Source organism: Schistocerca nitens, chromosome 8 (assembly GCF_023898315.1).
Source record: "Schistocerca nitens isolate TAMUIC-IGC-003100 chromosome 8, iqSchNite1.1, whole genome shotgun sequence".
In the NCBI taxonomy this organism is placed as follows: Eukaryota; Metazoa; Arthropoda; class Insecta; order Orthoptera; family Acrididae; genus Schistocerca; species Schistocerca nitens.
Genome location: NC_064621.1, coordinates 464,123,375 through 464,150,861, shown reverse-complemented (window position 1 = coordinate 464,150,861; position 27,487 = coordinate 464,123,375).

The following is a 27,487-nucleotide window of genomic DNA, read 5'->3' as shown; positions in this document are numbered from 1 at the left end:
AGATCTTCCTGCATTTCGCTACAATTTTCTAAAGCTGCAACTTCTCTGTATACTACAGCATCATCCGCGAAAAGCCGCATGGAACTTCCGACACTATCTACTAGGTCATTTATATATATTGTAAAAAGCAATGGTCCCATAACACTCCCCTGTGGCACGCCAGAGGTTACTTTAACGTCTGTAGACGTCTCTCCATTGATAACAACATGCTGTGTTCTGTTTGCTAAAAACTCTTCAATCCAGCCACACAGCTGGTCTGATATTCCGTAGGCTCTTACTTTGTTTATCAGGCGACAGTGCGGAACTGTATCGAACGCCTTCCGGAAGTCAAGGAAAATAGCATCTACCTGGGAGCCTGTATCTAATATTTTCTGGGTCTCATGAACAAATAAAGCGAATTGGGTCTCACACGATCGCTGTTTCCGGAATCCATGTTGATTCCTACAGAGTAGATTCTGGGTTTCCAAAAACGACATGATACTCGAGCAAAAAACATGTTCTAAAATTCTACAACAGATCGACGTCAGAGATATAGGTCTATAGTTTTGCGCATCTGCTCGACGACCCTTCTTGAAGACTGGGACTACCTGTGCTCTTTTCCAATCATTTGGAACCTTCCGTTCCTCTAGACACTTGCGGTACACGGCTGTTAGAAGGGGGGCAAGTTCTTTCGCACACCCCGTATACCGGCATCGGAGACGCTACGTTGCATATACGTTGCAGTAACGCCCTCAAACAGAAACTTTTTGTTCGTCCCTTATAAATGTCTTGTAATGTACCACTTCACTTTACACCCTCCCCCCCCCCCCCCCCCCCTCAGAGTCGTAGGAAGTGAAAGAAAGAAAAATGGGGTGTAATCTTTTATATAATTCAGATTCTTATGGCACTCCTTACTCTCCGTGTTGTAAAAATTATGTTACATGTCAATAGAGACGATACTGTTCACACTCATCCGATACCGTATTCATTAGTTCCCTGTCCACTTCGAGCGCTGCTGTCGCACTTAAAACAAAAACGAACAGGTGTGTCGCGACTCTACAGTTTTGTTTTCTTTAACTAACAATCTATTATTTGCAAACTTTGGCAAAGACATTCCGTAACTTATATCGACACGAAGTGTCGACACTTCGAGTTCTGAGACGCTGCAGGGCAGTGTGTTTACCTTTGGTAAGTTCGCAGTCTTCGAGACAGTCAGAGAGCTGGTGGCATCGGGCTATGTTTGCGAGTAAGTTTGAAACACTTGGTTCGGGTAGTAGAGCGACGAGTTGCGGCAGCTCGTAGGCGGCGTCAGTAGTTCGGAGATTTGGTGTGATTGCTAATAAGCACTGTTTCGAATCACTTCATTAGTGTGGTATTCGTATCGCACGGTTCGCTTTGCAATCGTTTCGACTTTTAATCGTGTAATAAATTATGAAGGTGAGCTCATATTTACACGCGCGATATTACAGAGATTCTGGGACTTTGTTGAAAGATGGTTACTGAATCGTCTTTTAATCATTCAGTCCGAAGTACTATGTGCTTACTTTTATCGTTACCACTTGCACTTTTTATTTTTCTATGCTTCGATGTAAATCAAGTATACAAAACTTGAATATTTCTGATTGCTAGAATTTCGGCGTATGTCCCACATGTATTATGAATCCCACTTGGCTTGTGTCAACTGTTGTTTGGTTTTACGGATAATTGATTCGAAACTGCTGTTACCTACTTCTCCTTTCCTAAAATATGTAATAAATATTTACACGAATTTATGGCGCATTCCTTACCTGACGCCATCTTGTGCGCATCTGTTGCAAACTCTAGCCTCTGGCCCATTCAATGGTTAAATATAATGCAGATTATGAAATAACTCAGTTCGTACACAGCCTTCGCACATTAACTGTAATTTACATTCCGTCCCATGCACTTATAAATGTCAGGTATAAAAGTAAGGTTTAATGCTGGTTCCCGATGCAGAGTTGGTGAGGCAAAGTTTTCTATGTCTCCACGACATAAGTTGTATAGAGCATGGTACTGAAGCCATCAGCAGTTCTTAATAGTTTAGACAAATTCAGCCTTTCAAACTGCACCACTAGTCAAATGGTCTGGAGCCACATTATCCGCAGCATCGTGTTCACCTATAAAAAATGGTTCAAATGGCTCTGAGCACTATGGGACTTAACATATAAAAAATGGTTCAAATGGCTCTGAGCACTATGGGACTTAACATCTGTGGTCATCAGTCCCCTAGAACTTAGAACTACTTAAACCTAACTAACCTAAGGACATCACACACATCCATGCCCGAGGCAGGATTCGAACCTGCGAGCGTAGCAGTCGCGCGGTTCCGGACTGAGCGCCTAGAACCGCGAGACCACCGCGGCCGGCTCAGCTATAAAGTCGACCACTTGTACCCTCTGTACTTTCCATAGGATCTTAAGAGTGTTTTTCACTGTATTTTATGTTCGTTTGTACAAGGTGTCTGCCAACTACAAGCTGCGCGATTTATTATAAGTGTAAGCTACTATGACTGTTCCTTTTTTATTCTCGAAGATCACGTTCCAAAACTGATTATTAGTTAATGAATTTATTGATTATAAGACACAGTTTCATTAAATGAGGGCCTAAGGATACTACTTGCTATAGTAGTTCAAGTTTATAGAACAGTAGCCAACTTTCATTTTGGCGACATCTGCGAAGATCTGAATCTGTATCGTTCATATCATTAAAAGGGTAACTTTCAATAAATACTGTTAGTGTAAGCCACTTTACATTCTGGCTTACTGTCCATAGATTTTTCTTTCCTATATTCTTCTGACTGCTTCATTGACTGCAACAGTAATTGATTTGTTTATAATCCTCTCTAAAATTTTATTTCCAAATTCCAGCTCACTGACAGGAAACATCACAAAGCATGGTCATCTATTGGGTGTGACTAAAATGGAGGTAAAGTTAATGACGAGTTTCGCAAACTATCAAAAATGAGTACCAGAATACAAAGTAGAAATAGGAATTTTTCCCGCAATTTTCCACACATAACGAGTGTTATGTCTGGGGTAGTCTCACTGTGGAAAGAACATTAACATGCTGCAGAAAGAAAACGTCGGTTGAGCGCATTTTTTAGTTCATAGATACGGAATGAAATAGATCAAAACTCACTGTTCTTTTCTTGAAAATGCAGCTCGTCATCAGCCTTTAGAACGTACACTAGCAGCTCTTAGATACTCCAAAGATCTGTTACCTGAAACAGAAAGATAATATGTATATCTTAAAAACTGTAATCACCTCTGTTATATGCTATCAAGACTGAATAGAACATCACTCGATGAGGTTAACTACAAACATGAACAACAGCCATTCAAACAAATGGCTGCTGAAAACAGATATGAAACAAACTCGATAGACTAACTGAAAAACAAAATTAAAACTAATGTAAATAGGACACCTAACACATAAGAGCAACAGATTATCACCAACATACACGCTCGGTCACAAGAACATAGGTACCGAAAACACAAAAGCACGTAACACACTTGAAGGAGAAACATCCACAGCAACAACAAAAAATTGTAAAATCTCATCTACAATGATGAAGCAGCTCTGAGAGTTGTCAGACACAAATCAAGGAATGTAATATCCTACAGGCAGATAAGAACCCGATAAAAAGCGACTGACGACAACCAGAACAAATACAGACAAACATCATACATCTGGCACTTATCAGGTCGCATGTCGACACTACAACTCAATTTATGTCGGACAAATAGTTAGAAATTTCAAGATAAGATACACAGAACGCACGAGGACACTGAAAGGATAAAAGCTGTCATTCTACATTTACGGAGCAAAGAGGAAAGACCAACAGACATTAACCCTTAACCCTTACAATTTCTTAAATGCCGTAACAGTCCTCCACAGAAACTGATAACTGAAGGAAGTTAACAGCGTACAAAAATCGGCAGACGGAAAGGAAATAATCAATAAATACAGATCTGTATGCAGTTTAACTCTGCACACACACACACACACACACACACACACTGTCTCTCTCTCTCTCTCTCTCTCTCTCTCTCTCTCACACACACACACACACACACACATACACTCTCTCTCTCTCTCTCTCTCTCTCTCTATCTCTCTCTCTCTCTCTCTCTCTCTCACACACACACAGACACACACACACACACATACATACACATCTTCGGCGCGGGGAGAGAGGAGTGAGAGACAGAGAGATAGATCCTTAAAAGCCCGATGTCAAAACAATGTTCAAAATTCCTGCCCACAACCTATTGAACAATATGGCAGACCAACCGAATGGTTCGAAAGTGATATAGTGTTTGTTAGCAAGTTCCATAGCGTCAGGATAACGTGGAAACCACAAAAACCAAGAAACAAAGTAAACATTTTTGAAAACGATGTCAGTAACCGAGCAAATAAACATTACACGATATTTAAGGTTGAATAACATTAGACGATAATTAACAAAACAGTGTTGCCAGCAGAATGCAACATATCAGTAGCAGAAGTAAGCTAATACAACATCAACGAATGATAACCAACCCAAACATAGATTGTTTCATTTTAGGCCCAAATTTTTCATTTAATATAAGGACTGTACCATATAGAAATCTTTTTTCTTTGCAAATGACAAACCAAATATCAGCTGTATCATAGATAACAGACCGCTGCTGATCAACAGTATCTGGTTTGAAGGCATATATTTTGTTAAACTGTTGTGACTTTAACTACCACAATCCCAAAACTATATATATCATAATTTACTTAGTAAACACACTCATGGTTGCATATAAGTTGTTACTGCACTACTCCGAATTCAACCCATTGTGATGTGATGTTAACATCACCCTGCACATGGGGTGGTAAATTTCTATCCCAGCTGCTGCTTGTCCCCGATCACAGCTGCGGAATGACGCAGTATGTTGCAGGTAGCGCAGTACATGTTCTCCAGAGGCGGGCGCAGATGTGTAGGGGTTGGATCTGCTGGGTGCAACATACGGCAATCCTTCCGTGTGGTCATCAGACATCGTCGACCGGAACCTGGCCTCACATTCCCATGGAGTAAACTATCTGAGCCACTATCACATCCAGTTGTCCCACAAGTATGGAAATTGCACGATACGGCTGTATGGCCAAATGTTTCTCATGCTCTGTCTACTGCTGATAATGCTGTCTTTGTACGTTTCATTTCACAGTGACAAATGAACATTTGACGCTGTTCACGCCCAGTCCCACAAACTCTGATAACAACACTGAACACAAACAACACGAATATCGTCACGAATATCTGCCACACAGAATTGCAACACTAATACACTTAAGAGACAAAGAAACTGGTACACCTGTCTAACATCGTGTAGGGCCCTAGCGAGCACACAGAAGTGCCGCAACACCACGTGGCATGGACTCGACTAATGTCTGAAGTAGTGCTGAGGGAATTGACACCATGACTCCTCCAGGGCTGTCCATAAATCCTTAAAAGAATACTACGGGGCGGAGATCTCTTCTGAACAGCACGTTGCAAGGCATCCTAGATACGCTCCATACTGTTCATGTCTGGGTAGTTTGGTAGCCAGCGGAAGTGTTTAACCTGGAGACACTTTATAGCAATTATGGACGCGTGGGGTGTCGCAGTGTCCTGCTGGAATTGCTCATGTCCATCAGAGTGCACAATGGACATGAACGGATGCAAGCGATCAGATAGGATGCTTACGTACGTGTCAGCTGCCACAATCGTATCTAGACGTATCAGGGGTCCCATATCACTCCAACTGCACTATTACAGAGCCTTCACCAATTTTAACAGTTCCCTGCTGACATGCAGGGTCCATGGATTCATGAGGTTGTCTCCATACTCGTACACATCCATCCGCTCGGTACAATTTGAAACGAGACTCGTTCGACCAGGCAACATGTTTATACTCATCAACAATCAAATTACGGTGCTGTCGGGCCCAGGCGAGGCGTAAAGCTTTGTAACGTGCAGTCATCAAGGGTACACAAGTGGGTCCTCGGCTCCGAATGCCCATATCGATGATGTTTCGTTGAGTGGTTCGCACGCTGATACTTGTTGATGGCCCAGCATTGAAACCTGCAGCAATTTGCGGAAGGGCTGCACTTCTGTCACGCTGAACGAACATTGCCAGTCGTCGTTGATCCCGTTCTTGCAGTATCTTTTTCCGGTCGCAGCGATATAGGAGATTTGATGTTCTACCGGATTTCTGATATTCACGACACACTCGTGAAATGGTCGTACGGAAAAATTTCCACTTCGTCGCTACGTCGGAGATGCTGTGTTCCATCGCTCGTGCGTCGGCTGTAATACCACGTTCAAACTCAATTATTGATAACCTGTCATTGTAGCGGCAGTAACCGATCTAACAACTGCGCCCGGAGCTTGTCTTATGTAGGCGTTGCCTACCGCAGCGCCGTACTCTGCCTGTTTACATATGTCTGTATTTGAAAACACATGCCTATACTAGTTTCTTTGGCGCTTCGGTGTATTTTATATAGCCATTGGTGATGAAGACGTATATGAAGTTAGACTGAGATTCGTTCACGTCTTCTGTGTGTTTCACGTTTTTGCTCGACAGTGGTGTAATATCCGTATGCAATCTTTATAATTTTTTTTTTACTTTCCCTGTACGCTAATATGAGAAGTCATAGGATAGTGATATGCACATATACAGATTATGTAAACAATTTATAGAAGGGCAGTGCACTGGCATTGTACTCAGGTGATTCATATGAAATGTTTCCGACGTAATTATGGCCGCAAATCCATGTCACTTCTGGTTGTGGAGCTATCTGAAGATCCTGTCTATCAGGGATGTATCCAAACTCTTCCTGATCTGAAGGCTAGCATACAACGACATTATACTGTTAGATGGCAGTGTTGGAAATATTTAGATCTAATCTATCTTATAGAGTTCCTCCAAAAGAAGGGACATGAGAATATAAAGCAAATTAAGTGTCGCTCAGCAACCGGCGATATGTATGCTATTATCAGTTAGCAACCAAAAACAAATCCATCGTTTGTAAATACAGCTATCACTGTAGTTCTTTAAAGCTTACTTTCCACCAAATTCCTCTTTGCTTTTGATGTAAACGATAAAAATAAGTTTACATATGTTGGTGTTTTTGGAGAAAAAATGGGAATAAATATATATATATATATATAGCTATTGTTAATGGTCCCAATAAACTTAAATTTATAGAACACATGAAAAATAAAAATATTCTTAAAAATGAAGGATTTATTTCTATTCCATACAGTGGTCTCTGACAACAATTAGAAATTTTTTACTGACCCAAGGAAGAACCAGTTTTATAAATAAAAATAGATGGTCTTTCCACTTTTAATGGGCAGTTGTTTCCCAGGTTGTTTTATTTTAAAACACAGAAAAATTTTGAAAACAAAGAGAGTTAATTGCATAAATAAGAAGATCAAGAAGCGATCGAAAATATAAAAATGGGATAAATACTAGGAAATATAAAGATGAAAACTGTAAAAGACTAGAAGATCTACAAGAAGGGTTAGATCTAATTAATTCTAATATTGCCATTGAAAATTATCATGGAAAAGACAGATTTACTTTTAAATTCCAAAGTGCACAGGATTGTTTCTGTTCACATTATTGGCTCAAGGAAGAGTTTGGAATCAAAAAAATAAAAATAAATTGCAATATCAAGGTCAAACTACATGGAGTTAAAATAACACAAAATATGGACATGGAAATGTTAGTATTTGTTGTATATTTTTTATGTGAATATGATTGCAATTGAATCTATTTTAATTGTTTGAATTCTTCTGCAATAACTATATTATCCTCTTTAAAAAAAACTATCATTACTCTCAGATACTCTTTAATAATTCCATCTAAAATTTCTATGTATTTATGAATATAATAATGTCCAAAAATGTAACAAGGACGAATTAAATTTCCATCTTATGCACAATAAATGTGGGAAACATTATAACCGAAATAACAAAATAATTACAAAAACAATTCCTTTTATAGTCTCCTTAGTTACATAAATATGTACATGCTCTTCACAAAGTGCAATATTCTCAGGAACAATCAGTTTTTCCATTTAAATTAATGAAAATCATTTATAGTAAACATCTGTAGTAACAAATGGAGGACTATAAAACTACTGAGATTTTTGATCTGTTTTACAAGAACAAAATGCATTATCAAGATAGGTGAGAAAAATTAAATAGTTTACTAGATGAAGAATACTCAGCAGGGTGCTTAAATGTAATTTTACTTAAAAATGGTTGTTTAAAAATTACTATTTATGATAAAGAGAAAGATGTATATGTAGAATTAAAAGATTTAAATAAACTCAGTACAGAGAAAAATATAAAAAAAGATTCTTAAACAAATGTTACATTGAAGCAAATGATTCACATTCTGGTGACGAATGCAAAATAGATAATGATAAATATTATAAAGATGAATTTGGTAGAAAGGGAGCTGTAAAGAACTACAGTGGTGGCTGAATTTAAGAATTATGGATTTATTTTTTGTTTAGTGCCAATTGATAATTGTACATATATCATTGGTGGTTGTTTGACACTTAATTCACTTTAAATTCTTCTGTACTTTTTTTGGTAGGATCTCTACAAGATGGATTAAATCTAAATATTTCCAGCACTGTCATCTAACATTATCACGAGAAGAACAGGTATGTTTTTACTTTATATTAAACACATCTGAACATAAATTAGGTCAAAGAAACGTCAAATCTTAGAAAAAATAGATGTTAAATATTCAAAATTTAAAATATTAAAAAACAAATTAGAATTTATCCATATTAAGCAGTCTGTTACCACAGAGTTGTTGTTAACTATTACATTACATTCTTCATTATATTTTCCTTGCATTCTAAAATTACAATAATTTGTTAAATATTCACACATTTATTGATTATTAAATATACCTGCAAAATCTCATGCTGTGTCTACCTCTAACAAATAATACTGTTCCTTTTTAAGTTCTTCTAAAATTTCTGGTAAGTCTCTTAAAACTTTATCTAATTTAAGATTAGCTAACTCTGTTTTGTAAGGAATAGCCACAGGATTATTATACTTTTGCAATATAATTCCTATATCTCTGTTAATAATTTATTTATTACCTTAATTTTTTGTGTATTGGAATCTAATATCTATGGACTTTTTGCCTTAACTATATGTGTAGCTAAATTAAAGTTACAAAATCTAGACCTTAAGAAACTATTAAAACTTCACTTCTCCTAAACAATCTATAAAATCTGTTATTTTGATGAAAATGGTACTGTCGCAAAATGGCCCCATAATTAGTTTATATTCTTCCAGTCCTTTTTCTTCTTTTGTGTAGATAGTATCTCCAATACTTGTAAAAAGACCACATTATTTAAATTTTCTGTAAGTATCCAGAGCCCATATCTTTAATTGGGTGGTTTTGTTTTATTTCAAAGTAGCTCTGTTACAGAATATTTTTTATTTATGGCAGATGTTTCCTTTTCACCTTCAATTTATACAGAAAACTATTAATTACATTTTCATAAAAGTAGCTATGGTTAAAGGTGCAAAATTTTTATTAAAAGACATCAAAATTCATTAAATTAAATAGCTGGTAGTTGGTAGCTGAAAGTAAAGTGAAGCAATGTTGTTACCTAAATGACATGGAATTTTTTTAATTTTATGGTAAAGTTTTCTTTTTAAATTGATTCTAGTGCACTGAATTTTGAAACTAAAATTTTGTTTCATCTTATAGATATTTCAATTAGCAATGAAAAAATTCCCTAATTTTTTAAAAATTATTCTAGTGCAGTAAAAATGCCTATTATTTTCAACTAAAATTTTATTTCGTTCTATATACATTCTAATTATAACCTGTAATATTTAGTGTACTCAAAGAGCACATTATTTTCAACAAAAATTTTTTTACTTCTAAACAGATTATAAATAGTGTGCTAAAATTGACTTAGATTTTAGAAATGGTAGTAACTGTGTACACTGAGCACACTTGGCAATCTTATGATGTCACAAATTACATTAATTATATTATATTATAAATATCTTGTACTGAAAATCCTTACAAATATATTATAATATAGCATAACATAACATAATAATTCACGGAAAACATTATGCATTAAAAATTCGCCAAATGCACTCAGTGTACCCACCTCCTACTTACTAATATACGTGTCAGAACCACCGTTACCACGTGTTTCATCGTTTCTCCCCTTTTCCTGTATCCTCATTCCGATTGCTTACAGTGCCATATTTCCATCTGGCATCAGAAGGTGGAACTATTATTTTTTCAGCATACTCCGTATGTGCACTGATTAATGAACATATATACGATGTTTCAGCGTCATGCAATGTATGCAGCCTGCACTGCAGCTCTCGGAACACCATCAGTGCACTTTCATGTACATCCTAAGGAATGATGAAAATCTGGCGCGGTAAAAAGAGTGCAAAATAATGATGGACAATGGTTCTACTGCTTAGTCTCTTCTGAAAATAACAGAAGCAATTTCTCCAAGAAATCCCTAAGGTGCAAGTGCAAGTTAATAGCGCCGACAACAGGTCGATCAGAGTTTGAAATACCTGATTCTGTTCCAAAAATAGCTGCAATACTTAAGTGCAATACTGTGGTTTAGGATACGGAAAGCCTCCCCACATGTCTCATACTTAATGCATGCAAGACTTGAGGCGAAAGAGCAACACTACTTTATGTCACTGACGTAAAATTCTAAGGTTAGTGGTTTGTCCCAGTTTATAGAGCACTTCTGATCCACAACTGTTTACTGAATTGATGAATAACAGATACAGTTGCTATTAAGTTGAGACATTTATATGGGAGACATTTTCTTGTGCAATCTCAGACTGACACTGTATATGCAAACAAACTTGGTGCCTAACGATATGACGAGTATTTAAATAATTTGATTTAAAAAATTTATGTAATAGAATCACAGGGGCTTCACCATAAAATAATTTTAGTATAATCTTCCACATTGAAGCGCCAAAGAAACTGGTATAGGCATGCGTGTTCAAATATAGGCAGAATACGACGCTGCGGTCGGCAACGCCTATATAAGACAAGTGTCTGGCTCAATTGTTACACCAGCTACTGCTGCTACAATCGTAGGTTATGAGAATTTAAGTGAGTTTGAACATGGTGTTATAGTCGGCGCAAGAGGGGTGTGATACAACATCTCCGAGGTAGCGATGAAGTGGGGATATTCCCGTACGACCATTCACGAATGTATTGTGAATATCAGTAATCAGGTAAGACATCAAAATTTCCTAAGTCGCTGCGGCCGGAAAAAGATCCTGCTAGAACGGGACCAACGTCAACTTAAGAGAATCGTTCAACGTGACAGAAGTGCAAGCCTTTCGCAAACTGCTGCAGATTTCAGTGCTGGGACATCAACAAGTGTCAGCGTGCGAGTCATTAGACGGAAGATCAATATGGGCTTTCGCACTGCACGACACAAAGCTTTACGCCTCGCCCGGGGCTGTTAAGACCGACATTGGACTGTTGATGACTGGAAGCATGTTGCCTGGTCGGACGAGTCTCGTTTCAAATGGATACGTACAGGTATGCAGACAACTTCACGAATCCATGGACCCTGCATTCAGGAGGAAACTGTTCAAGCTGGTGGAGACTTTGTAACGGCTGTGGGGCGTGTGCAGTTGGAGTGATATGGGACCCCTGAAACGTTTAGATACGACTCTGACAAGTGACACGTATACGTGATCATCTTGTCTGATCACCTGCTTCCATTCATGTCCATTGTGTATTCCGACGGACTTGGGCAACTCCAGCAGGACAATGCGACACCCCACATGTTCAGAACTGCTACAGAGTGGCTCCAGAAAAACTATTCTGAGTGTAAACACCTCCGCTGGGCACCAAACTCCCCAGACATGAACAGAATTGGGCTTATCTGGGATGCCTGGCAACATGCAGTTCAAAAGAGACCTCGACCCCTCGTACTCTTACGGATTTATGGACAACCGTGCAGGATTCATGCTATCAGTTCCTTCTAGCACTACTTCAGACATTAGTCGAGTCCATGGCGTGTCGTGTTGCGGCACTTCTGCGAGCTCACTGGGCCCTACACGATTTTAGGCAGGTGCACCAGTTTCGTTGGCTCTGCCGTGTGTATTATAAGTACAATAAAACAAAAAATATAGCACACATTGCGCTATGGTGAAACAAATGATTAACAAGGTAACAGTGGGTTAGATTTAAAATTAATATTACCAGTTTTACATGGTCCTCTCATGCTAAAGTGACCACCGCCTATATTCGACGTCAATGAGGTGCTGAGGTGATCGGTCCCTAGACTTACACACTCTTAAACTAACTTATTCTAAGAACAACACATAGACTCGTGGCCCAGGGGGGACCCTAACCTCTGGCGGGAGGCGCCGCGCAATCCATAATATGGCGCCTCTATCTGCGCGGCAACGAGTAAAAACTATTCGTAAATTGCAGGTGGCGGCACTAGCAGTGGTACATAAAGCGTGTCCGTGTCGGGAGGGAGGGGGGGGGGCGTCGTGGTAAACAATGCAGTCATTGTAATGCGGGAATGGTGCGATTTATCTGAAGTCGAAAAGGGAACGATTGTTGGCCAAGGGTGGAAGCATTTCTGACACTACTTAGTCTGTAAACTGTTTGCATGCCGCCGAGGTTAAGATAACACTATGCACGGAAAAATGGATCTACGCAAAACATATACCACGAGCCGTAGATGACAGGGATGAGCGATTGCTGTGGGGATGTGTACGGTTGGATAGACGTACAACTGTTGAGCAACAAACCACCCAGATGAACCCGAGGGCTACTAAAAGTGTCCCCTCAACGACTGTTCAGCGAACGGTGCTACGACCGTGCTGACTATTATTCATTGGTGACGAAAGTATCTTGACGTCCACTGAATGGGGACAGGTGGGCTTTTCAGATGAATAACGTTTCATGCTCCACCGGACATAAGGCCATTGGTGAAACGTCTGGAACCAAACCGCCTACAGCAAATGTCGAAAGGGTCCAGGCCGAATGAGGGACCTGTAGTGCGTACGTGCATTCCCTTCACGTGTTTATGGTACGTATTACGCATATTTATGCGATCGGGAATGCTCAGTAGCAGCCTGGCTACGTGTACATCTGACAATTATGCGTCAGCAAGGAGCATTAATGATAATATCACAGGAGGCAATGTTGTGCAACCTTAGTAGGGACAAGATCCGACTATTCGGGAGAAGGATCTTACAATGTGAGACAGAGACCCGAGACAAACTGCCGTCACAAGTCACAATGTCCGCAAACGTGACGTCAGATCCGCCTGGCAACAGCGATGTAAACGCCCATTGGATATATATATATATATGAAACGAGTGAAGTGTCCTTATTGGCTGAGAGAGAAGCTTGGGGTCTCTCTTGTCCGTCGGGAAGACAGGGCGAGTTAGTAGCGAGGCGCCAGTCAAAACGCACGGTTGAGCTACCGGGGGTAGCTCCAAAAGAACGGTCGCGAGTAAATATTCAAGCTGTTAAACAAGATATAAGGTGGAGGTTAGTTATCAGTGAACGCCGCGTGTCCTGGGAAATGTATATCACTAGTATGGAAAGTGAGAAATGAGTTAATGTGATGTAAAGGGTTGAATATAACGGCGTAGCCAAGAGCCGCCATATTGGAAATTCTATGCCGTGTGCCTCAAAGTATCATCTTAATTAAAACGAGTATAGTAAAAAATGTTAACATTTAACAACTGGCATCCCAACACACCCCAAATCAGCAGGATCACAAACCTACACTGTTCCTGGCGCCTGAGAGCTACTACTGCGCAACGAGGGACTACCGAAGCAGCAAGACACCAGGTTAGTGATACAGAAACCAGAGTCACTTCCTTCTCGCTACAATGCCACAAAGGGCATTGTAGACCGTTATAATTTGAGGAATGTTTTCGTGGCATTCCCTGGGTCATCTCGTCGTTCTGAAAGGCACAATGGATGAACACAAGTACGTATCTGTACTTGGGGACTACCTCCGCCGCTACAAACAGTCTGTTTCTCCTCGGCACGATGGCATCTATCGGAGGACAATGCAACGTGGCACACAGGTTGCAGTGTACGTTCGTGGATCGCAGAGCACCATAATGAGTTTACCATACTCCTCTGGTCTCCAAACACTCCGAATTAAACGAAACGAGAATCTCCTCGACCATCTCCATCGGGCTCTTCGCGTCATGGAAGTTCAGCTGTGAAACCTAATGCAGCTGGCCATTGCATTAGAGTCAGTACGGCTCCACACCCCTGTCGGTATCTTCCATAACCTCACTGACGTCTCGCTGCGGTTTGCGCTGCAAAATGCGGTTATTCAAACTTCTAGCATGTCATCAGAGTGAAATGGAAGTGAGCGTTTGGCGTCATTGGCCGGGAGGTCCTTTACGGGGTAGGTCCGGCCGCCTTGGTGCAGGTCTTTTACGTTCGACGCCACATTGTGCGACCTGTGGGCCGGATAGGGATGAAATGATGATGAAGACAACCCAACACCCAGTCCCTGATCGGAAAAAATCCCCGACTTAGCCGAGAATCGAACCCGGGCCCGTAGAACGGTAATCCGTCACACTGATCACTCAGCTATCTTTTTTTTTTTTTTTTTTTTTTTGCTACGTGTTCGAGTTCGAGGATCGAAGGATCAGGAAGAGGATGGAGTGGGTTTGTCGATGTTGTTCTTTTTATTTATTTATTTCTTTAATTTTTATAACATTTTGGTTTTTGTATTATAGATTTATTTTTGTTTCATTACAAAGAAAGATCCTACAACTGCCGTAGCCGAGTGTCCGTGTCGTCTTCTCGTCTGTTGGGAGGGGTCCCCCCTATTCCGTCCGTAGAGGATCAATATGCTCCAGGATTCTTCTTCATTTTCAGCGTCTCAAACCCGGAACGCCCCAGTGAGCAGGAGGATCCGCAAATAATGAACCTAAATAATTTGCGAAACGAGTTCTGTACTTCGGGTGGCGGTTGAAGGCTGCATGTGTCGTCATCAATAGGGACCAAAATTCGAGTGTGCCTTTGGGAGCATCGCAAAATATGTAGTAAACGGCCATGCCTTTTAGCCAGTTAACGGCGTTCGTTCTGGTTGATGGAAAGTATACGACGTCGGGGCGCAATACGTCATCAGGGGAGATAGACTCCGGCAATCGCCGCAAGAGTAATGCCAGCATGCGCTGCGTCAGTAGCCAGCACTCGCTGGTCGCGGCACACGTCAGACGGTGTGCATCCGAGTCAGCGACTGAGCATGTCGGACACAAGGGGTCGTCCGTCAGATGTATGGAATGTAACCTCTGACGAGTAGCGAACTTCCCATTCACAACCACGTACCACAATGAACGCACCGTCGTAGGTAGAAAAGGCGTGTGGACCGCTCGCCACACCGTGTTCCAGGCGACGTCAGGATGTCTGTGGGTGACCGTATTTACAGGTTGCCGCTGCTGGTAGAGGCGATAATAGTCTTTTGTGCTGGGCTTCCGTGTCGTCGGAAGTTCTGACCGTAAGTAGCTGAAGTCGATAAAGAAGTCTCTGATGTGGGTGAGTGCCGGTGAAATGTGTCCTACAGAAACCGGGGGATGCAGAGAGTGTGGTGCCACTGCCGCTGTCAGGGTGCCCGTCAAAGTGGCGTGGGTAGAGGTCCACGTGCGACGCATAGTGTTGAGATAAAGCGATCGCGCAGGGTTATATACGTGAATTAAACCGATACCGCCCGCCCGCTGCGGCAGTGTCAGGGTGGCGTATCGGACTTTAAAAACCAGACCGGTGCTTACGAAATGTCCATATGCTGCTTGAAATCTGTCAGCCATCGTAGCTGTCAAGGGAAGGATATGCGCAAAATAGTTCAGTTTTGAGACAAGATAGGTGTTGACATAACGTGTTCTGAGGAGCATATCCAAGCGACGCAGTTTGCTGTCCTGCAGCAGAGCACGTGTCTGGTGTAGGAGCCGGCGGTACGTAGCCGCCGCCGTGCGGCGGACATTGCTATAGAATTGCACTCCTAAACACTTGAGTACGGGCACCTTGTCAAAGGGCACCGCCTTTGTGTGGGAAATCCCCCCTCCGACATCCATGTATTTTGTCTTCTTCACGTTGATGACGCTCCCAGCGACCGCCCCGTACTGGCGTAGCCACTGTAGCGCCATATGCATTTCATCCTCTGATCTGGCCAGGAACACCACGTCATCGGCGAATGCACCACAACAAAAGGTCACGTCCCGCAAGGAGATACCAGTTAATCGCTGCCGTAGACCATGTAAAGACGGTTCAAGCGCTGCCGCAAATAATATGCCCGACAGGGGGCACCCTTGTCGCACTGACCGTCCAACAACAATGTGACCAGACTGATAACCGTTGACCATCATGCGGGAGCGCGCTCCGTGGACCAGTCGAAGGACCACCTGTGCAGACTCCGGAGAGAGGCCCATGTGTTGCAAAACTGCGCGTAAGAAGCCGTGATCGACGCGGTCGAATGCGTGGTCAAAATCTACGGCGACAAGGGCGCCTCGAATTTTGCAGGCCGTCGTCAAAGCAATTACGTCGCGGTATGCTCCTAACGCCGTATGAATGTTGCTGACACCACCTAAACATGTCTGATCGGTGTGGATGGCTTTCCCGATAGCGGTGTGGAGACGCGCGCGGAGGATACGGGCGAAGATCTTGTAGTCGTTGTTGAGGAGTGTGAGTGGGCGAAAATCCTGCCACCTACAACCACCATTCGGTTTCGGAACTGGGATCAAGATGCCTTCTGTGAATTCTGTGGGGACAGTGAAATCAGGGCGGATCAGGTCTTGAAACATTTGGAGCCACTTGTCACCCATAAGGTGGTAAAAAGTGCGGTAGAATTCCAGGGGTAAACCGTCCGGTCCAGGCGACTTGTTCGGTGCTCCACGTGCCAAGGCCGATGTCAGCTCGTCGGGTGTAATGGGCAACAGCAGACTATCATCGGGTGCCACGTCCCGAGGGGCGGGAAAATCGTGCAACAGCTCGTCATAATCACGTACATTACGCGGATCTTCCATGTACAAGGTCCCATAGTGTCTGGCGAACGTGTGCGCGATGTCCGTTTGTGTCACTGCGCGCCCGCCGTCCTCCGTGTTTACCGCCGTAATGAGCTGACGTTTGCGGTGGCGCCTCTCGCGTACAATGTGATACACTGACGCTGGTTCGTTGGGGATACAGTCTTGCACTCGTGCACGGATGCGGACACCGTCTAGCTGCTCTGTCCTGATGCGAAGTAGACGAGCTTTGATGCGTTGTACGGACATCTGACGTTCGGGAGACGGCGGTTGCGTCGCCAGCTCACGTAACGCTGTATAGTAAAATTCCGATGTTGCCCTTTGCCAGTTCGATCTGTCACGCCCGTAGGCCATCAAGGTCTTTCGGAGGGCAGGTTTGACACATCCCAGCCACCATAGCAACGTGGAAGCATACATAGGCAGGCGCCCGATACATCGACGCCACGTGTCAGTGACTGCTCGCCGACACGCTTCCTCGCGAAGGAGGGAGACGTTCAGCGTCCACGGGCCTCTGCTGCGTCTTGTGAGTTGTCGGGGCAAGGTGACAGTGCAGATGTACGCGAGATGGTCCGTGAAGGCCGTCGGCCAGAGTTCTGAATCACGGGTTGCTGTGCGGAGGGCACGCGAGACGTATAGCCGGTCCAGACGACTGGCAGAATGGCTGGCAAAGTGCGTATATCCACTCTGGGTCCCATGATGTAAGAGCCATGTGTCGTGGAGCGCGAGGTCACGTATCAATGCTTGTAGAGCCGGGCATGGGACGTAATGCGGTATCTGGTCCTCGGGCCGCAGAACACTGTTAAAATCGCCGCCCACTATGTAATGGTCCATATTTCCTTGCAAAAGTGGGGCCAACTCCTCCGAATAGAAGACATGCCTGTCACCACGGTGCGAATTACCGGAGGGAGCGTAGACGTTAATGAGGCGCACTGCGCCAAGTGTGAGTGCGATGCCTCGCCCGTTCGGCAAGTACGTCGCGTCCGTCGCGTCTATGCCATCTCGGAGAAGGATGGCCGTTCCTCCTACGCCATCACCTACGGGTAGGCTGTACGTGGTGTAGCCATATAGGTCTAAACACAGCTCGGGACGGACCTCCTGGAGAAGGGCAATGTCCAAGTCTGCCGCTCTGATCATGTCGTGTAACATGCGGGTCTTGACAGTGGAGTGGACACCATTTACGTTGACTGTTCCCACACGGTATGACTGAGACATATCAAGTGGCGGAGGCAGTGTGCCGGTGCAATCCCGCAGTGATCTCACACACCACACACCAGCCAGCCATCTGCATGCTGTGCATTACTGTGCCGTAGGAGTCCCTGACTGGCAGAGCCCTCCGGGCTCAATGGCAGCCATGGGCTCTGGTGGAGATATCGATGTTTGCTGTGCATCATCTGCCTCCATATCGTCTGCCCAATCACCAAGAGACGATTGTGATGTCATTGGGGGCTGGACGCTTTCACAGGAGCCCACATTTTGGGAGTCGACGCAGTGCGCCTCGTTTTCTGAGTCACCAGATTTAGGAGAGTGTTCCCTGTCTTCAGGCACCTTCTGGTGAATGATGCCACTGGAGTCCGTTGCAATTGTGGGCGAGTCAACGAAGTCGATGTCTTCCGCCGGCTTCACATTCCTGTCCTGTTCGTCAGCTGACAATCGCCTCTTCTTGTGTCGCTTGGGTGATTTTTGCTTTCGGGTCCGAGATTCGACATCCACTGGAGGGCGGAGCTCGACACAGTCTCGGTCGCTAGGAACCCCTGTGTCTGATCCCGACAGTGACGGTGGCTGGGTGCCCACGACGCTGCGGTGGGTGGAGGCCGTAGGAACCTCTGTACCGTCGGGCTGCGGCGTCGTCGACGGCGCTGACTCTCCAACGGAGCTGGCAGCGGCTTGAGGAGGGAGCAGGTTTTGATCATCCATCACATCATGTCGTGTCGCCTCCACATATGTTAGTGGGAGAGAGGTCATAGTGGATCGTTGGGGAAGTTCATTGCGGGGCACCTGAACGAGGCGGCGCTGCAGACACTCAGTTCTAACATGGCCCTCCTGGCCGCAGCCCGAACAGGTCCTCGGTTGTCCATCATATATAACAATTCCGCGGCAGCCACCAACGAAAACATACGATGGAACGTGCTTCTTAAGTTCTATGCGCACTTGTCGTACCCCGTTAAGGACAGGGTACGTTTCGAATGTGTTCCATTTCTCCTCTGTGTGGCTCAGAACTGTGCCGTACGGCCGCAGCGCATCAACGACTAGGTTGGCAGGAACTTCGAACGGTAGTTCAAAGATGCGCACGGTACGCACCCCCAGACCAGCATGGTCAACTCCTACCACGCTCACGTTACCGTCTGCGTGACAGAAGCGAAAGCCGTTTGCAGATCGTTGGAGTAGTCTGTCGCAGGCCGCTTCGTCAATCAGTTTTAGGTACACTGTGCTGGTTACAATAGACAGATGAATTCCTATCAGTTCTTGTGGTTCGATGTGCATGATGTCTCGTAGAAACCGTTCAATTTCATGGGCCTTCGGTCGCGTGTACGATGTGTTGAACGTTAGTTTGATTGTAGCTTTTCGATATGAGAACGCCATGGCGGGTCGGTACAGGTACTATAAGGCAAGACAACGACGCGACCGCGCGCTAGCGGGTAAACAACAACACCTGCGGAGCACTGCCCGGCGCGCCGAGCCCGTCCGCACGGTAACACGGCTGAAAGCCGACTGGGCTATCGGGACGGACTGTGATCACAGTAATATGACTGGACAGCGTACGGGATACAAGGAACACTCAGAATGAAAAAGGAAAAACTTTTGAAGGAAACGCAGCTTCGCAGCTCACCTCACAGAAAATAGTCACACAGTACCCCTATCGAAAACAACCTCTTAATTCTTGATACAATGATGGGATACGTCACGGACATATATGAAGAAATAGAAATTTATGCTCATCTGCCAAAAAAGAGTCCATACAAAATAAGCTCAAAGAGCAGTGCGCTCTAAGAAACACGAGTTTCCTGGATATATGCTACCCCAATATTGATAGATTTCTTTGAATATGCTCTTCAGTTTGGTAACATTTTCTAAAGAGTCCACTTTGCACACATGAGAGGCGTTCCTTGTATTCCAAGTTTTGCCCGCTCACCAGCTCACGCTAGAAGACATAATTACACGCTTGACCTGGACCTCCCCTGCAGTTACTTCAGAATCTCTTTCAGTCTAAACACTACCTTACCTTTTCATTGGTAAACCACTCAATGTAGGATTTCAATCATGACAGCATATAATCCCTTTCAATGCTAACGCATGCCAATAAGATCGCAGGACTTTGAAATCTACCGGACTTTTACTTTCTTAATCATTAACTGTTGGTGTTCGTATGATGGCTGCTTCCGGAATCAATAGAGCTGAAGTTCTTGGTGTTCCAAGAGACACGATACTGAAGATTTATCCCACATACAGGGAAAGCGGAAAAACACCATCCGATAAGCGACAACGTGGACGAAAATACGAGCTGAGTGATCGTGACTGATGGACATTGAAGAGGACTGTGACGAAAAACAAGAGGATCGAACTAAAAAAGTCGCTACAGAACTGGATGTGGCAGTCGCGGACCCTGTCAGCACCAAAATAACTTAAACGGAGCTCCATAAGTGCTGAATGGCAAGGCGAGTTGTAATTCCAAAACCACTCATGAATGATACGAATGTCCTTACCATAAAAATGTGGTGCCTAAGCCATAAAACTTAGACTACGGAGCAATGGAAGAAAGTAACTTGGTCGGACGAGTCTTGTTTCACACTGTTTCCAACTTAACGCTGAGTTTACACCTCAAGAGTGAAACATGGAGGCAGTTCGATGGTGATTTGGATAGTCGTTTCGTGGTAGTCCATGGAGCACATGGTTACGCTGCAAGGTCGCATTACTGCCAAAAATTATGTAACCATTTTGGCTGGTCATGTCCATCTCCTGGTGCAATGTTTGTTCCATAATGACGATGCTGTCAGGGCTCTGTTCATACAGCTCGCATCATACATGACAGGCTTTGTCAGCATGGAGATAAATTGTCGCATCTCCCTTGGCCAATGTGGCCACCAGATTTCAATATTTTTGAGCCTTTGTGGTCTATTTTTGAGAGAAATGTGCGAGGCCACTATCCACCTCCATACTCGTTACTTCGGCTTGCAACTATTTTGTAGGAAGAACGGTAAAGATTCCCTTGAAAAGCTGTAAGTAGGCTGTTTAGGTTTTTATGTTGGTAACGCCATGCAGCGCTCTGTATGAAAATCACTGACTGTGCTGTGTGCAGTCTGTGGCTTATTTGCATTGTTGGAATATTTGCTATCGTAGTGTTGAGCAGTTGGATGTGAACAGCGCGTAGCGTTGCGCAGTTGAGGTGAGCCGCCAGCAGTGGTGGATGTGGGGAGAGAGATGGCAGAATTTTGAGAGCGGACGATCTGGACGTGCGTCCGTCAGAAAAACGAAATTTGTATAACTGGATGTCATGAAATAATATATATATTATGACTTTTGAACACTATTAAGGTAAATACATATTCTGTTCTCTATCAAAATCTTTCATTTGCTAACTATGCCTATCAGTAGATAGTGCCTTCAGTAGTTAGAATCATTTATTTAGTTGGCAGTATTGGCGCCCGATGTATTGCAATAGTTCGAGTAACGAAGATTTTTGTGAGGTAAGTGATTCATGAAAGGTATAGGTTATTGTTAGTCAGGGCCATTCTTTTGTAGGGATTATTGAAAGTGAGATTGCGTTGCACTTTAAAATATTATGTGTCAGTTTAGTGATGATCAGAATAAGTAAAGAGAGAAATGTCTGAGTACGTTCAGTTTTGCTCAGCTGTTTGAAAATCAAATAATCTAAGAGGTTTACCAGCACAGTAATTCGTAATTTTTTCTGAGGTGATGTTTCAAACCACACAGAACATGCATTTCTCCATTCCGAGACCACTGGAAGCTGTTTTGTATGTCAACCGTATTCCTACACCGTATTAGGCATGGCAATGTGTTGCGTTTTTGGTGTTTCGGTATTTTTATCCACCCGCTGTACATTTTTCTTTTTTCCGTATTTATATTGTTCAAAATGGTTCAAATGGCTCTGAGGACTGTCGGACTTAACATCTGAGGTCATAAGTCCCCTAGAACTTAGAACTACTTAAACCTAACTAATTTAAGGACATCACACACATCCATACCCGGGGCAGGATTCGAACCTGCGACCGTAGCAATCGCGCGGTTCCGGACTGAAGCGCTTATAACCACTCGGCCACCGCGGCCGGCTATTTATATCGTACATATGTAAACTCAAGTCCTTAGCGTTGAGTCTTACAAGCCTATTACACACATCATTTAACTTATGAAAATTAATTAAATTTTTGTTTTTGTAACTTTAGGTTTCATTTACAACGCTGGTTTCAAATTCCACTAGAATATGGCTTGAAAATAAAAGCATGAAGTAAAATAAGGTATTTTTTAGCAGTTGGGGCGTTTACTCATTAATTCTATAAAAATCTCTAAAGATATTTCCCTACACAGCCAAGAAAGTTACACACTGACAATTTTTTCGTTCTCCGAGGTTTTGTGTGAAGTATTGCGCTTCGTTAGAAAATAAATTTGATGTGTGGAATTGCGATACGATTCGTATCTTTCAGCAACTTCGCGTACTTTTAACTAAAAATCTGAACAGATATTAAAAATGGGAAAGTGACTTCACATCACAATTTTTGTAGCGTTGCTTTCACAAAGAGGTATGGGAACAGCATGAAAATTTAAAGTGTGCGAGATACGATGCGATTTTTGGGGGAACACTGGGTTATCATATAAGTTCTCTAACGCTTTTGCAGCCCGCACGAGTCAATAAAGTTAGGAAACTACGCGAGGGCCAGCAGCGCTTCCTCTTTGAGTGGAACAAGGCGCATTATCTCCGGCTCTGAGAGGCTTATGTAAATGGGCGCCACGGATGGCCTGTTGCACGGGTCCTCCGTAAACGGCATTAAATATTTATACCGTGTATTGTGGCCCACCGCGGAGCAAATTATCACAGAGTGAACACACGAGCCTATTTCAGACCACCCTTTATTAAATACACTGCCTCTCGCGGGATCTCTTCACGGTGCACGCAGGGGTCTAACACGAGTGCGCAAATGTGCTGAGCTATAAACGTGTCTTCAGTCGCGTTACTAACCTGCGTTTTTATAAAATGAAGAGTTACTAGAAGCAGCGTCATAGTCACAAATAAAGTCAGTGATCCAGGAAGCACTTTTTAAGATCCTAGACAGTGATCACAAACAAACAGATCAAGTTTGGTTTGACAATGTGTCGAACGTGATTAATCAGCGTGCAATCGATGCATGTTTTGAATGAAATAGTTGGCGCCAATAGACGATTTGAAAGTACAAATTAAAATTATGCGTACGTATTTGTAAAATACACTCCTGGAAATGGAAAAAAGAACACATTGACACCGGTGTGTCAGACCCACCATACTTGCTCCGGACACTGCGAGAGGGCTGTACAAGCAATGATCACACGCACGGCACAGCGGACACACCAGGAACCGCGGTGTTGGCCGTCGAATGGCGCTAGCTGCGCAGCATTTGTGCACCGCCGCCGTCAGTGTCAGCCAGTTTGCCGTGGCATACGGAGCTCCATCGCAGTCTTTAACACTGGTAGCATGCCGCGACAGCGTGGACGTGAACCGTATGTGCAGTTGACGGACTTTGAGCGAGGGCGTATAGTGGGCATGCGGGAGGCCGGGTGGACGTACCGCCGAATTGCTCAACACGTGGGGCGTGAGGTCTCCACAGTATATCGATGTTGTCGCCAGTGGACGGCGGAAGGTGCACGTGCCCGTCGACCTGGGACCGGACCGCAGCGACACACGGATGCACGCCAAGACCGTAGGATCCTACGCAGTGCCGTAGGGGACCGCACCGCCACTTCCCAGCAAATTAGGGACACTGTTGCTCCTGGGGTATCGGCGAGGACCATTCGCAACCGTCTCCATGAAGCTGGGCTACGGTCCCGCACACCGTTAGGCCGTCTTCCGCTCACGCCCCAACATCGTGCAGCCCGCCTCCAGTGGTGTCGCGACAGGCGTGAATGGAGGGACGAATGGAGACGTGTCGTCTTCAGCGATGAGAGTCGCTTCTGCCTTGGTGCCAATGATGGTCGTATGCGTGTTTGGCGCCGTGCAGGTGAGCGCCACAATCAGGACTGCATACGACCAAGGCACACAGGGCCAACACCCGGCATCATGGTGTGGGGAGCGATCTCCTACACTGGCCGTACACCACTGGTGATCGTCGAGGGGACACTGAATAATGCACGGTACATCCAAACCGTCAACGAACCCATCATTCTACCATTCCTAGACCGGCAAGGGAACTTGCTGTTCCAACAGGACAATGCACGTCCGCATGTATCCCGTGCCACCCAACGTGCTCTAGAAGGTGTAGGTCAACTACCCTGGCCAGCAAGATCTCCGGATCTGTCCCCCATTGAGCATGTTTGGGACTGGATGAAGCATCGTCTCACGCGGTCTGCACGTCCAGCACGAACGCTGGTCCAACGGAGGCGCCAGGTGGAAATGGCATGGCAAGCCGTTCCACAGGACTACATCCAGCATCTCTACGATCGTCTCCATGGGAGAATAGCAGCCTGCATTGCTGCGAAAGGTGGATATACACTGTACTAGTGCCGACATTGTGCATGCTCTGTTGCCTGTGTCTATGTGCCTGTGGTTCTGTCAGTGTGATCATGTGATGTATCTGACCCCAGGAATGTGTCAATAAAGTTTCCCCTTCCTGGGACAATGAATTCACGGTGTTCTTATTTCAATTTCCAGGAATGTATGTGGGCAGTAGCGACACCTGACGACTTTTCAAAAACAATGATTTTCATGTCACGAATGCACCCCAGATTGCTGGATATTGTAAGGCTTTTTATGTTTTGTTCACGTATGTTTCATTCCATTTTTAAAGTGGTTTTTATGTTTTTGAAATTAGACATTTTTATCCCTTTACTATTTACTGCTTACAAGGTGCATATTGGCCAGGTGTTTTATTTTGCTTTTCTTTTTCTGACAGGCCTTTAGACGGTCATTAAGGACAGAAATCGATTGTCTGAAGACAATAATCGTTGTGATCAGCGACTAAAATTAAAGAAAGACAATCTACAAGACGCAACAGATTAGGATACATGCCTGTGGAAATTCTTCGCAAGAAGAGTGGACAGACTGTACGTACATTAATAATAGTTCAATTGGTTCCTTCAATGACATCTTCACAAAAACCTTATGGATGTCAAAATTTCATCAACACCTTGTGTTGTAATAGATCTGATCAAGTTACTTACTTAACCATTGTCGAATACATATTTGTCAACACCATTCACTTTACTGTTGTCCCGGCACTGTGTCCTGATCTGCACTGTTTTATTATACCTGTTCGCCGTTGCCAAGCTAGCTGAGTTTATATTTTACGACGACGTTACTTTGGTTTAAACATACTAGGAAAATATACGGCTTTTTTCTGTTTTGTTCAGGTATTTTTAAACTGGGTTTTTATGTATGTGAAATTAGATCTTTTCATCATTTTACAATGTATTGCTTACATGATGCATATTGTCAAGATGATGCAATTTGTTTCTCTTTTTCTGACAGGTCTATAGATGGTCACTGTGGACCGAAATCGATTGTCTGGTGACAATAACCGTTGTGATCACTGGTTGGAATTAAAGAAGGACAAGCTACGAGAACTTATGGTTGCTCAAAATTTCAGCAAGGCTTTGTGTCATAAATGCTCTGATCCAGTTAATTACTCAACAATAGTCACATACATATTTGTCTCACATCTAATAATTAGTAAAAAAACACTGTAGGTAACAAAGCTTCTATAATATGGTTGCAACAACGTAGACTTTTGATGTAAATAATCATGTAATTACATACAATATTTATCATTGCAAATAAGTAGGAATTTTGCAGATAAAATCTTATTAACAATGAAATTAGTACCAAAAAGATACAAATATTGTACGAAATGCTTTAGAAAATGTGTTTATCAAAAAGTAAAGGTTTACTTTTATTTTTATGGAAAGAAATTAGGAGAATATTGTTAACACGCAATTAAAATGAAGATATGAAAAGGTTCTTATTGTGTTAATGGATTGTATTGGAGGACAACAACGTTATCAAATTGTTTGCATAACTAACATTAACAATTGGGCACAGTTAGAAGATCAGATGGGTTTGTTACAATACTGTGACGACTCGTGGAGGAAACGTAATTTGTTTGACATATTTCTGAACACATTGTGACATTGTGAAACAATTTGTAATATGAAATTGTCAGTTTTCTTATTTTGTTAGTATCATCAAAAAACATGTTCACACGATCTCATATTTGCAACCTTAAGCAAAATATAATTATTCCTGAACATTGTTTCGGTATTTTTTATTTTGTACAAGCTGTACTAGGTATGTGGTATATAACTGATTTACATTTAATATTTCAGTACATTAAGGAGTAGCCGTCAGTCTTGAGTGCGAGTCGGCAATTCAGACAGTTTTGTGTTTTTCAATTCAGTTGTGCAGTAGCGGCGTGTATGTAGATAAAATGTAACGAAATCAGTAATGGAGAAATAACACTGTATCTCTAGGTGCACGTTTCTGGTTCGTTTTAGCGCAAGTTTCTGGTTCATTTCGAGAGAAAACGCAGGCTAAAAAATGACATTTTAGCATTTTCAAAACCTGCATCTAGAAGTGAACCTGTAAAAAGTGCAATAAATTATTCCAGAACTGAAGATAAGAAGTAATTTTTTATTTGGGTGGTTCAAGTGAATTTGTCAAAGTGATTTATTTGGGTCATTTATTTATATTGTAGCCCTTATGCAATTAAAAAGTTATGTCATGAACATTAGCTCGAGCTGAGAGCTGCTATGTGCATCCAAATGTGAGATACTGTTAAACAGTATCCGTTTCATTACTAAATGTGAAGAAAGAAAGTTTCAACCTGAAACTGCTGTTTAAAATTTGTGAGATTTGCCTAACTATGCTCATTTTAAAATGTTAAAAAAAGAAAACTTTATCACCACATGTTTAGTTTGACACATTTTACTGTGGATTTTATTATGTGTGTGTCAAATAATAGGTGGAAGCAGTTCTGTAATTTTATTAAAGGTTACGTATAGGCACATTGAGCATAATAGATAGGGAAATATTAGTACTGTACATGGTAGGAAGAAGTGGATGATGATAACTTTAAACCAGTGATTGAAAATGGCTACTCGGAGGAAGATAGATCTTTAAGAGGCCTAGCAGTATCTTTGCTAGAATTGATGGCATGATTCAGCTGACGTATCGTACACCAAAACACCGACAGCGTAGAGGGAAGCTCTGTGCTACAA